Source organism: Sinocyclocheilus grahami, unplaced genomic scaffold, assembly GCF_001515645.1.
Source record: "Sinocyclocheilus grahami isolate Dianchi unplaced genomic scaffold, SAMN03320097.WGS_v1.1 scaffold250.1, whole genome shotgun sequence".
Lineage (NCBI taxonomy): Eukaryota > Metazoa > Chordata > Actinopteri > Cypriniformes > Cyprinidae > Sinocyclocheilus > Sinocyclocheilus grahami.
The window spans coordinates 44,877-54,633 of NW_015505429.1; the positions used below are offsets into that span (position 1 = coordinate 44,877).

Consider the following 9,757-nt stretch of genomic DNA (forward strand, 5'->3'; position numbering starts at 1 on the left):
AAAAAAATTCAGAAAATCACATTGTAGGATTTTTAAAGAATTATGGTGGAAAATAAGTATTTGGTCAATAACACAATTTCATCTCAATACTTTGTTATATACGCTTTGTTGGCAATGACAGAGGTCAAACTTTTTCTGTAAGTCTTCACAAGGTTTTCACACACTGTTGCTGGTATTTTGGCCCATTCCTCCATGCAGATCTCCTCTAGAGCAGTAATGTTTTGGGGCTGTCGCTGGGCAACATGGATTTTCAACTCCCTCCAAAGATTTTCTATGGGGTTGAGATCTGGAGACTGGCTAGGCCACTCCAGGACCTTGAAATGCTTCTTACGAAGCCACTCCTTCGTTTCCCGGGTGGTGTGTTTGGGATCATTGTCATGCTGAAAGACCCAGTCACGTTTCATTTTCAATGCCCTTGCTGATGGAAGGAGGTTTTCACTCAAAATCTCACGATATATGGCCCCATTCATTCTTTCGTTTACACGGATCAGTCGTCCTGGTCCCTTTGCAGAAAAACAGCCCCAAAGCATGATGTTTCCACCCCCATGCTTCACAGTAGGTATGGTGTTCTTTGGATGCAACTCAGCATTCTTTCTCCTCCAAACATGACAAGTTGAGTTTTTACCAAAAAGTTCTATTTTGGTTTCATCTGACCATATGACATTCTCCCAATCCTTTTCTGGATCATCCAAATGCTCTCTAGCAAACTTCAGATGGGCCTGGACATGTACTGGCTTAAGCAGGGGGACACGTCTGGCACTGCAGGATTTGAGTCCCTGGTGGCGCAGTGTGTTACTGATGGTAGCCTTTGTTACTTTGGTCCCAGCTCTCTGCAGGTCATTCACTAGTTCCCCCCGTGTGGTTCTGGGATTTTTGCTCAGTTCTTGTGATCATTTTGACCCCACGGGGTGAGATCTTGCGTGGAGCCCCATATCGAGGGAGATTATCAGTGGTCTTGTATGTCTTCCATTTTCTAATAATTGCTCCCACAGTTGATTTCTTCACACCAAGCTGCTTACCTATTGCAGATTCAGTCTTCCCAGCCTGGTGCAGGTCTACAATTTTGTTTCTGGTGTCCTTTGACAGCTCTTTGGTCTTGGCCATGGTGGAGTTTGGAGTGTGACTGTTTGAGGTTGTGGACGGGTGTCTTTTATACTGATAACGAGTTCAAACAGTTGCCATTAATACAGGTAACGAGTGGAGGACAGAGGAGCCTCTTAAAGAAGAAGTTGCAGGTCTGTGAGAGCCAGAAATCTTGCTTGTTTGTAGGTGACCAAATACTTATTTTACCGAGGAATTTACCAATTAATTCTTTAAAAATCCTACAATGTGATTTTCTGGATTTTTTTTTCTCATTTTGTCTCTCATAGTTGAGGTATACCTATGATGAAAATTACAGGCCTCTCTCATCTTTTTAAGTGGGAGAACTTGCACAATTGGTGGCTGACTAAATACTTTTTTGCCCCACTGTATATATGTTGACTACTATTCAGTTTCAAGTTGAATGAGTTAAGATGAGCATAAGCTTTTTTTCTGGAGAGAAATTACCTTATGAACAGTAAAAAAGTGCTTAGTATTTTTTCAGTAATTGAAAAAAAAATTTTTTACTGAAAATTGCAGGGCTTGGCTGTAAATTACACGTAGCTATCTACATCACAGCTAAAACACATCTAACTATTCATTCTATATATTCATTCTGTGTACCTCTAAATGTGTTACTTCTTCACCTGTCCCCTGGTGTGGACCGTGTCAGCCCTTGTACTTTCCTTAACACAAAAAAAGAAAAAGTAAGTTAGTGTCTTGCATTCAAATTAATCTTTCACAGATAGGTTTAACAGTGTGTTCATACATTTAAAAAAATAAAATAATAATAAAAAAAACAATGCTGTGTTTTTTTTTGTTTTTGTTTTTTTTAACAACAGTAAATATCAAACAGACCACCAGATGGCAATATAGTCTCCAGCAAAGTGAAAGTAAACAAGCATGATTTCTGTTTGGGAACTTAGCAGTGGTTTAACTACATCTTTCTAGCATAAACGTAGTTATCTTTATACCATGATTTTCTTCAGCATCAAAACAAAGCTTTCGAACAAGAGCAGTAACTTGTCACTTAAATGCATTAAGCTCAGTTTAATACACAGATTAAACATCTAAAATATCTAAAAATCTGATGTCCATAAAATGAAAGTCAGACTGTAGCCTGTAGATCTGGGAGTCATTTGCTTGATGAACATCGCTTCAGAGTTTTTTAGCTGACGTGGGCCTGCCATTGCAGCTTTCAACACAGAAAGTTCTGTGTTTCAGAGATATCACCCCATCACAATCATCCACCCTGCAATTACACAGGACCTCTTGGATATGAAAAAAAACTACATTCATATTTCACTACCGATTAGCAAATGAGGCACTAGTTTATTTTAATTATGAAAAACTTTGCCAGTGACAAAGAAAAAAAAAATCAATGTCTTGTTATACCAAAAGCGAAGCAGAACTCAAGTCAAGTGCTGTGTAGTCAATTTGTCCATGCCCCACTTTGTTGCCAAGTAAGATACGAGTAAGATACTTCGGTGCAACTCAGCCATTCATGAAGCTAATGATAAATACAATTAATTCAACATTTTTTCTATTAAAAAAAAATATGTAAATTGAACATTTATTTCAGCCGCAATCAAGGAATTGCAAAGACATAAATAAATTGCTAAAGTTGCTTTTAGTCTGTCTATTGGTTTTGAGTTCATCTATATGCAAGTATCTAAACACTAACAAAGTTGAACAGATGCATGTTCAACATATGCATTTAAGATCGAGATATATGCATTTAAAATATACAGTCTCGGTCTTCTGGAAATTGGTTAATCGGAAAATTAATTATTCATAAATGACTAGAGAAATTCTGTGTATTCTATAGAATGAGAACATTATAAATATCACTTGCCTTGCCTCCCACTAAATATGCTTCCCATTGGGGTGAAAGAAGCCTAGACTTGTGTCCATGTCGACCATTATACTCCAGAGACAGGATAGTACAGAGCAGATCATTTGAGAGAGTCAATCGTGCTTCCCTTGACAGTGCGGCACAGACTACAAAACATCTGCATTCCGTTTGAATTGTATACAAAATATTAAATTCATACTAAAGCACTATAAGAGTTAGATAAGTTAGATATTAAACGAATAGACAGATTTAACATTATAAACAACACTAAGGAGAAAACAAGACGACACTACAACTAGGCCTACACATCAACATTACTATAATGTAACACATTTTACCGTTGCTGTAACTGGAATTCTGACAGAAACGTTAGTTCCATATTAAATCTACTTTGATTATGTGACTGTTGATTAGTCAACATCACATGCAACAGATTAATGCACAATATTTTACATTTAATACACATTAAGTCTCTGAATGTAATTTCAGTAAAACCTCTCAAAGTCCTCGGGTAGAAATGCTACACATGGGACATGAAAGCTGTGAAACCCAAGCCTGAAAAAGTGCCTTATTATTGTTGGCTAAAGCTGATATTTACAAAAGGAGAAGGGGAAAACCTACATTGCTGTGTACTTAAGAACTCCCTAGCAAGCAGTGCAAAAGCTTATTATTTCTCTCCCAGCCTGGTCTATGCCTCTTAACATGATGCCACGCCCTCTAACAACATTCCTGTCCCACTATACATATATGTTCTACTTCCTTTACCCTTTTTTAAACGTATATAGTCCACGGTACCATTTGCACAGCGGCTGTTGTCACAAATCTGACAGATTCCTCACAGTGCGCTTTTGGAGGAGCAAAGTGAGTGGGAGGGTAAGAAAAAAAGAAATCCAAAAAAAAAAAAAAAAAAAAAAATACTTTGTAAAATTAATACCACTTTAAAAATTCACATTGACTTCAAAAGTGTTAGGGGTCCAAAACACCCTTTAGTGTTGTAGAAAAAGAAAAACAAACCCTACAAACTATATTTCAGCCACTTGTATATGACAGATTTCTCCCAGGGCGCTTTTGGAGGGGAAAAGGTGGGGGGGAGGGAAAAAAAAAAAAAAACAAAAAAAAAAAAAAAAAGGGGTAAAGGCAGATGTGTACATCCATGACTGAAACATGGAACAATCATGGACCAAAGAGGCAGCAGAGGCACATTACATTGCCCAACACGTTAATTGTGTGCCCAAGCAGGCACATCTTACTTTCTCTTAACCACAGAAACTGAGCTCAAAACAACTCTGACACCAAGTATAGCACAGCTTATCTTTCTTTGTATAAGTGAGATATCCTTTAGCTTTCACAAGAGTATAAACCACGTCACTACCAGAGCATTACTGGAGGGTATTTGCTTAAAGCAGATGGCTCTTCCCCAAAATCATATGATCTGCTATGATCCATGTAAGCAGACACTTCATAATACCTCCAGTGTTTGTACTAGGGATGCACCGATATGAAAATTTTGGCCAATACGATAACCGATAATCCTTTATTTTTGAAAGCCGATAACCGACATGTTGGCCGATAAATTTATATCCAAATTTTTATATACTTTTTGAGAGCCTGATTACAAAAAAGGTTTCATCATTAAAAACCACATCCCGAACACTTCAACATAAGCAGCCTAGTTTGAACGGTGTATGTTTTAAAAATAATTTTACTCTCCCATTACCAAATTTAGTCATAAAAAAGTCTTACAAATAAAATAATGCATAAATAATGCAAACAAGTCATTGGACATCATTACACGTGTAAAGAATCTAAATGAATGCGCCACAGATCAATAAAATGGAATAGCCTCTGCACGGACAATAATTAAATGATTTTAATTACTAAACCATATTGCTGATGAAAATAATAATAGAAAAATACAAGTGGTTGTTATTATTAATAATGTATCAATGATTTTGAAAAAGTAACAAATTAATACCACTGTTTTAAATAGCAGCCGTTGAGCTGCGCGTGCTGAAGCTGAAGAGCTGAATGAATACGGTAAACTGAAGCGTTTTGCTAGCAGCTTATTTAATTCAAGGAAAGGCATCCTGAGATTAATATTAATACAACATAAACATAATATTACAACTTATATATGTACAAAATGATGCAGTTATTGAGTGCTATAGTCAGAATGTGTGATCCTGTTGTGGATGCGCTCTTCCCATAACAACGCGCTGAAACACAGCAACTAAACCCAAAGAATTCACAACGTTTGTTTGTACAATCATTAGACATCAACAATGAAATAGAACACATCTTTGTGAACTATGGAGTTGTAGTCGGGACCTTTTAAGCAGACCAAGCTTTGAGGTCTAGCAACAAAGAGCGTCATACTGGAGAGTGTAAGACTGAAACAAAACTAGAAAAAAGGAAACCCCCAGATAATTACTGTTGTAAAAAAAAGGACCAAGAGGACCTGAAAAGCGGAGGGAACCCATTATAAACCTTAACTGTTTGGCGTATGAATCATAATTTGGTAACAATATACACCCAGCAATTCTTGCTGAAAGACAAGTGGGCGTTACTGCTTATGCTTTCATTCAATCCATTGTCAAAGCAACAAATTGGCACAAGGTTCTGCTTAGTCTAATAGCTGATGTTTTATGCATGTCATAAACTAATAGATAAGGGAACCTACTGAATTGCCAAGGCTAATGCTCAAACTCTCTCCCGTCTTCTTTTATATTCTGAAAGAAAGCAAGAAAGGAGAGGGAATTCAGACGTAATATAAGTAAATATTTCAATACATCGACGCCAAAAACAATCCAAAACCATCAATTAAAAAAAAAATGTACATTCAACTCAAGTATCACACTTTTATCTTTTAAAGCAAAAAGCTTAATAATAATAGTTTTGCTTGCATGGTTTCGAGACCTTAAGCTAGTGGATCAGACTGACTTTATTTCCTTTTTCCTTTAAAAATGCAGCCCCACCCTAGTTGGCTTTATACTTTGGTTTGCCCTAAGAGGGCGACAGTGACTGAAACGGTTACGATACGAGCACACAAAACGGGGAGTTTTCCTTTGCACGAACCAAAGACAGAAGCGTACACATGTCTGCACAAGATTAAACGTTTCCTCTGGCTGTTGAATAATTGCCTGACTAGTCCGACTACAGTACTGAAAGTCACAGTTACGTTTGTGTTTAAATACTAAGTTTGATAACTAATTATTGTTAAATACAATCAACAGCATCACTCCCTCAAAATAAACTCAGCCTGGCAGCAAATCCACCCTGTGCTCTAAACACTGGGAATCTTAAAGACTGTTTGCATGGTTTGAAAGCTCTTAGTGCTCCAATGTAAATGGGAGATATTGCACAACTGTAAAACTACATTTATAAAGACTCAGCACTTAGATAAGTGATAGAATTGTTGGGCAAACAACCAGACCACTAATTATAGAAAAGGCAACACTTTTTTCATTAAAGTGTTGTAATGTTTAATAAAAGACACACACACATACAGTCAGCCATTACACAATGCAATAACATAAATTGTGGCCTTTGGCTGTGCCTACAGGAGTTGCTTGGTTGCTCACCCTTTAGCAGACACGTTTTTTCCAAAGCAAATTATAGGATACGTTTTAATGCGACAAGTGTCAGCCATATTTCTTCATTAAATGCTCATTATTCATTTCTGACAAAGCGAGAGCTGATACATGAAAACGGATAATTACTATTTGGTTAAAAGTTCTACTTTTACTTCCACATGGACTCAATTCAAAACCACAAGTGACCAAACTCTCGTGCAAAGACATACGCTTTCAATCTTATTGTGGAAATATCACCTATTTAGAGGAACAAACAGAAGACGAAGATAAAACCATAAAAATGTGCTGTGGTGAATCACATTTAATAACATCATAAAGCCTTAAACGCATACGTATAAATATTTTAGATGCATGTATATTAGCTAAAAGCTTTCACTTGAATTGAGGAAGGTTTTAGTCTATTTTTTGACTAGTTTGTTTATCCCATTAACAAGGCTTTTCAAACCGAGTCATAGGATATGAGTCAGCAACCAAATACACAGCGATGACTGATGGCAAGGTGGTTTTCTTACCAGCTCAGGGTGCATTATATTTCATTTTCCATCAGCTGGTTTTATAGTTAGGACTGTGTCACCACTGCCAAGCGTTTTGTAGAAGTGAAAAGGCATGTGGTTTGAAACGTCCAAATAAGTCAGATCCGAGCTTTCTGCTCATCTATAATTACTACTAGAAACAAACTCATGTAAACTGCACATGGAACGATCTAACCTCTGCAGCCAGTATCCTTGGTCTGTTGTAAACAAGTAGATGTGCATACCTACATTACTGAAATGGCGTGATGTAGTACGAGCTGTAGTCAAACACTTATTCTACGCCGAGACATGCCGATCATTAAATCGCCTTACAGCACACTTTGGAATGCATTAGAACTATTAAACTATGGCCTCGCTGTGTACTTTGCCTTAAAAATTTATTTTTAAAATAAGTGTGCAACTTTCATCATCCACAAGCAGCTCTTACATCACTCACTGGAACCAAGAAAACATATCAAGTGTCACTGCAGTGCATATTTTTATTGTTATTCATTGATATGGAATATTAGTTGGCAGTAAACACACTTGCATAAATGTACTTGGTCAATTAAAAGCGCACAATAAACCTAAATCAACATTTAATCCATTATATCATGCAGCAATGACGGGTGTGGCTAACAGGAAATAACATGTCACGCAAGTTAGTGCGTGTATTTCACCTTGGCTACAATATAACCCATTTACTTGCTGCATCATTAAATTATGGTTTGCGCATATTATGAAGCACATCATTTCTAAAAGTAACTGCCTGAAAACAAGAGGACTCATACATAATTGAAGCATTGAAGTCAGGCCAAAAACAAACAGCCTTGGACAGACATTGAAGCCTAACCAATCTTACTGTCATGTGATACTAAACTTTAATGAAATGCAGACCGTATCTTCTATTTCAAGGCTGACAACAAATGTAATCTAGTAATCCAAACTGAACTGCAGAAGTACAGTTTATCATAGGCACACGTACAAAAAGAAATCTAGCTATCTGAGGTCCAAAATTTATAATAAATCAAATATTAATTTCAAGATAGCGATAAATAATACAAAACCGTAAAACTATAAAAATAAGTAGGCCCATTTTAAAAAAGTCAGTAAATGGAATCAATTGGAAATGCCAACAATTATGATAATAAAAAAATGTTTAAGGCACGTGTGCCAAACTGTTACAACACAACTCTGTCAATATGGAAAATGATGAAATATGAATGCCTGACTCTGACTCAGAGCCATATTGGCAAACAGATAGTGTATTGTCCAACTCCGTTTTAGCTTCAAGCTAGTATTTCTCAACCATGGAATGATGATAACTCCAGGGTCTGTCTGAACAGGAAGACACGTACTAAGATAATGCAAGTCTCAGACTTCATACTTCAAAACTCTTCAAATGATCCTGACATCCTGTGCTGCATCGTGCTGACAACTTATCTGCGATGGATCATCATCACAATTTCACGGAGAACTGATTTCTTTCATTCGGTACCTTTATAGAAAAAAAAAAAATCAAATGAAGATTCGAGATGTGAGAAAACGAACAAACAACGAATGAAACGCTCTGCTAAAAAAGCCTGCCACTCCTCCCTTGGCGTTGTCACCGCAAGCCCTCGACAAGCCTTTAAGGAAACGACAAAGGAAGTGTGCACAAGTCCAAGCTCTTTCCGTTTCACGCTAGAATAGATGGTCCTACGACATACACACTAATCTGACCCATCAACACAGAGGAGCAGAACGTTTTGCCTCCACTGTAAATGTCCGGAGCTATCCTGCATCAGATAATAACACACAGTCCCTAAAACTTTGTTTCTATTCAACATCCAATTCCTAAATCATTCAAGATAAGCAAGAAGCACCCTGTTCTGTTTTAAACAAAACACAGTGTAACCTTCAAATACAACCAAGGTTGAAAGACATTGCTGAACATGAATGCGGCAACCACGCATGCAGAAAATAAAAAAATAAAAATGAAATTCAAATGAACTTTATTTCTGAAGTTACTCTAGCACTTTAAAACTGTACATTATTACTGTTTGACTGTTTTAGTCTGCTATAGAGTCATCTGCCCTAGCTGCACAGAAGAAAGCTTTGGGTGTGGCAGGAGAAGGGGGATGGGCTCCAAATGTTCCTCTGATGAAAAATCTGCTCACAAACATCTTTTAAAAGATAGCTTAAATCAGATAAATTGCAAAACAACTTTTTTGGATGTCAACACTCCATACACATATCCAAACTATCAGCGCTTATCTGCAACGCCCCCCTTTTTGTCCTTCTCACTCTTTTATCTATTCCTTTCATTCTCTTATACTGTTATATATCAAAATTTCAGTCATCCTACTGCAAAGCAGCTCCATAACTGAAGTCATGCAGCAGTTGGGCTTGAATAAAACACCTCATTCTTTCTTCTCCATAGCAAGCCTTACTTTCTCCCTGTGCGCTTCAAACCTGGTTTGAATTAGTACGTCTTTCCAAACCACTACATTCCATTACCCCCTCCTCCCGTCACCCCTCTTACTCACTCACTACCCACACCCTGGTCAGAGCTCCAGGTTAGGAAAATCAAGGCAAAATGTTAAAGCATTTGCAAACTAAATTAAAAAGATCACATTTTATAAGGCTAACAAGAATGATTCAAACAAATTAACATTTCTCATATATATATATATATATATATATATATATATATATATATATATATATATATATAT

The 9,757-nt window shown here is 36.9% G+C and overlaps 1 protein-coding gene across 1 annotated transcript in view; it reads right to left on the bottom strand.

The window, feature by feature from the left end:
* LOC107598305 (neuroblast differentiation-associated protein AHNAK-like) overlaps positions 1-9,757 on the bottom strand; it is a 27,206-nt gene that overhangs the window by 15,227 nt on the left and 2,222 nt on the right. The window contains exons 2-3 of the mRNA XM_016289600.1: positions 5,616-5,664; positions 1,705-1,766 (exon numbers count right to left, since the gene is read on the bottom strand). The gene's annotated coding sequence lies outside the window, so the exon portion shown is untranslated. The remainder of the gene's footprint in view (positions 1-1,704; positions 1,767-5,615; positions 5,665-9,757) is intronic.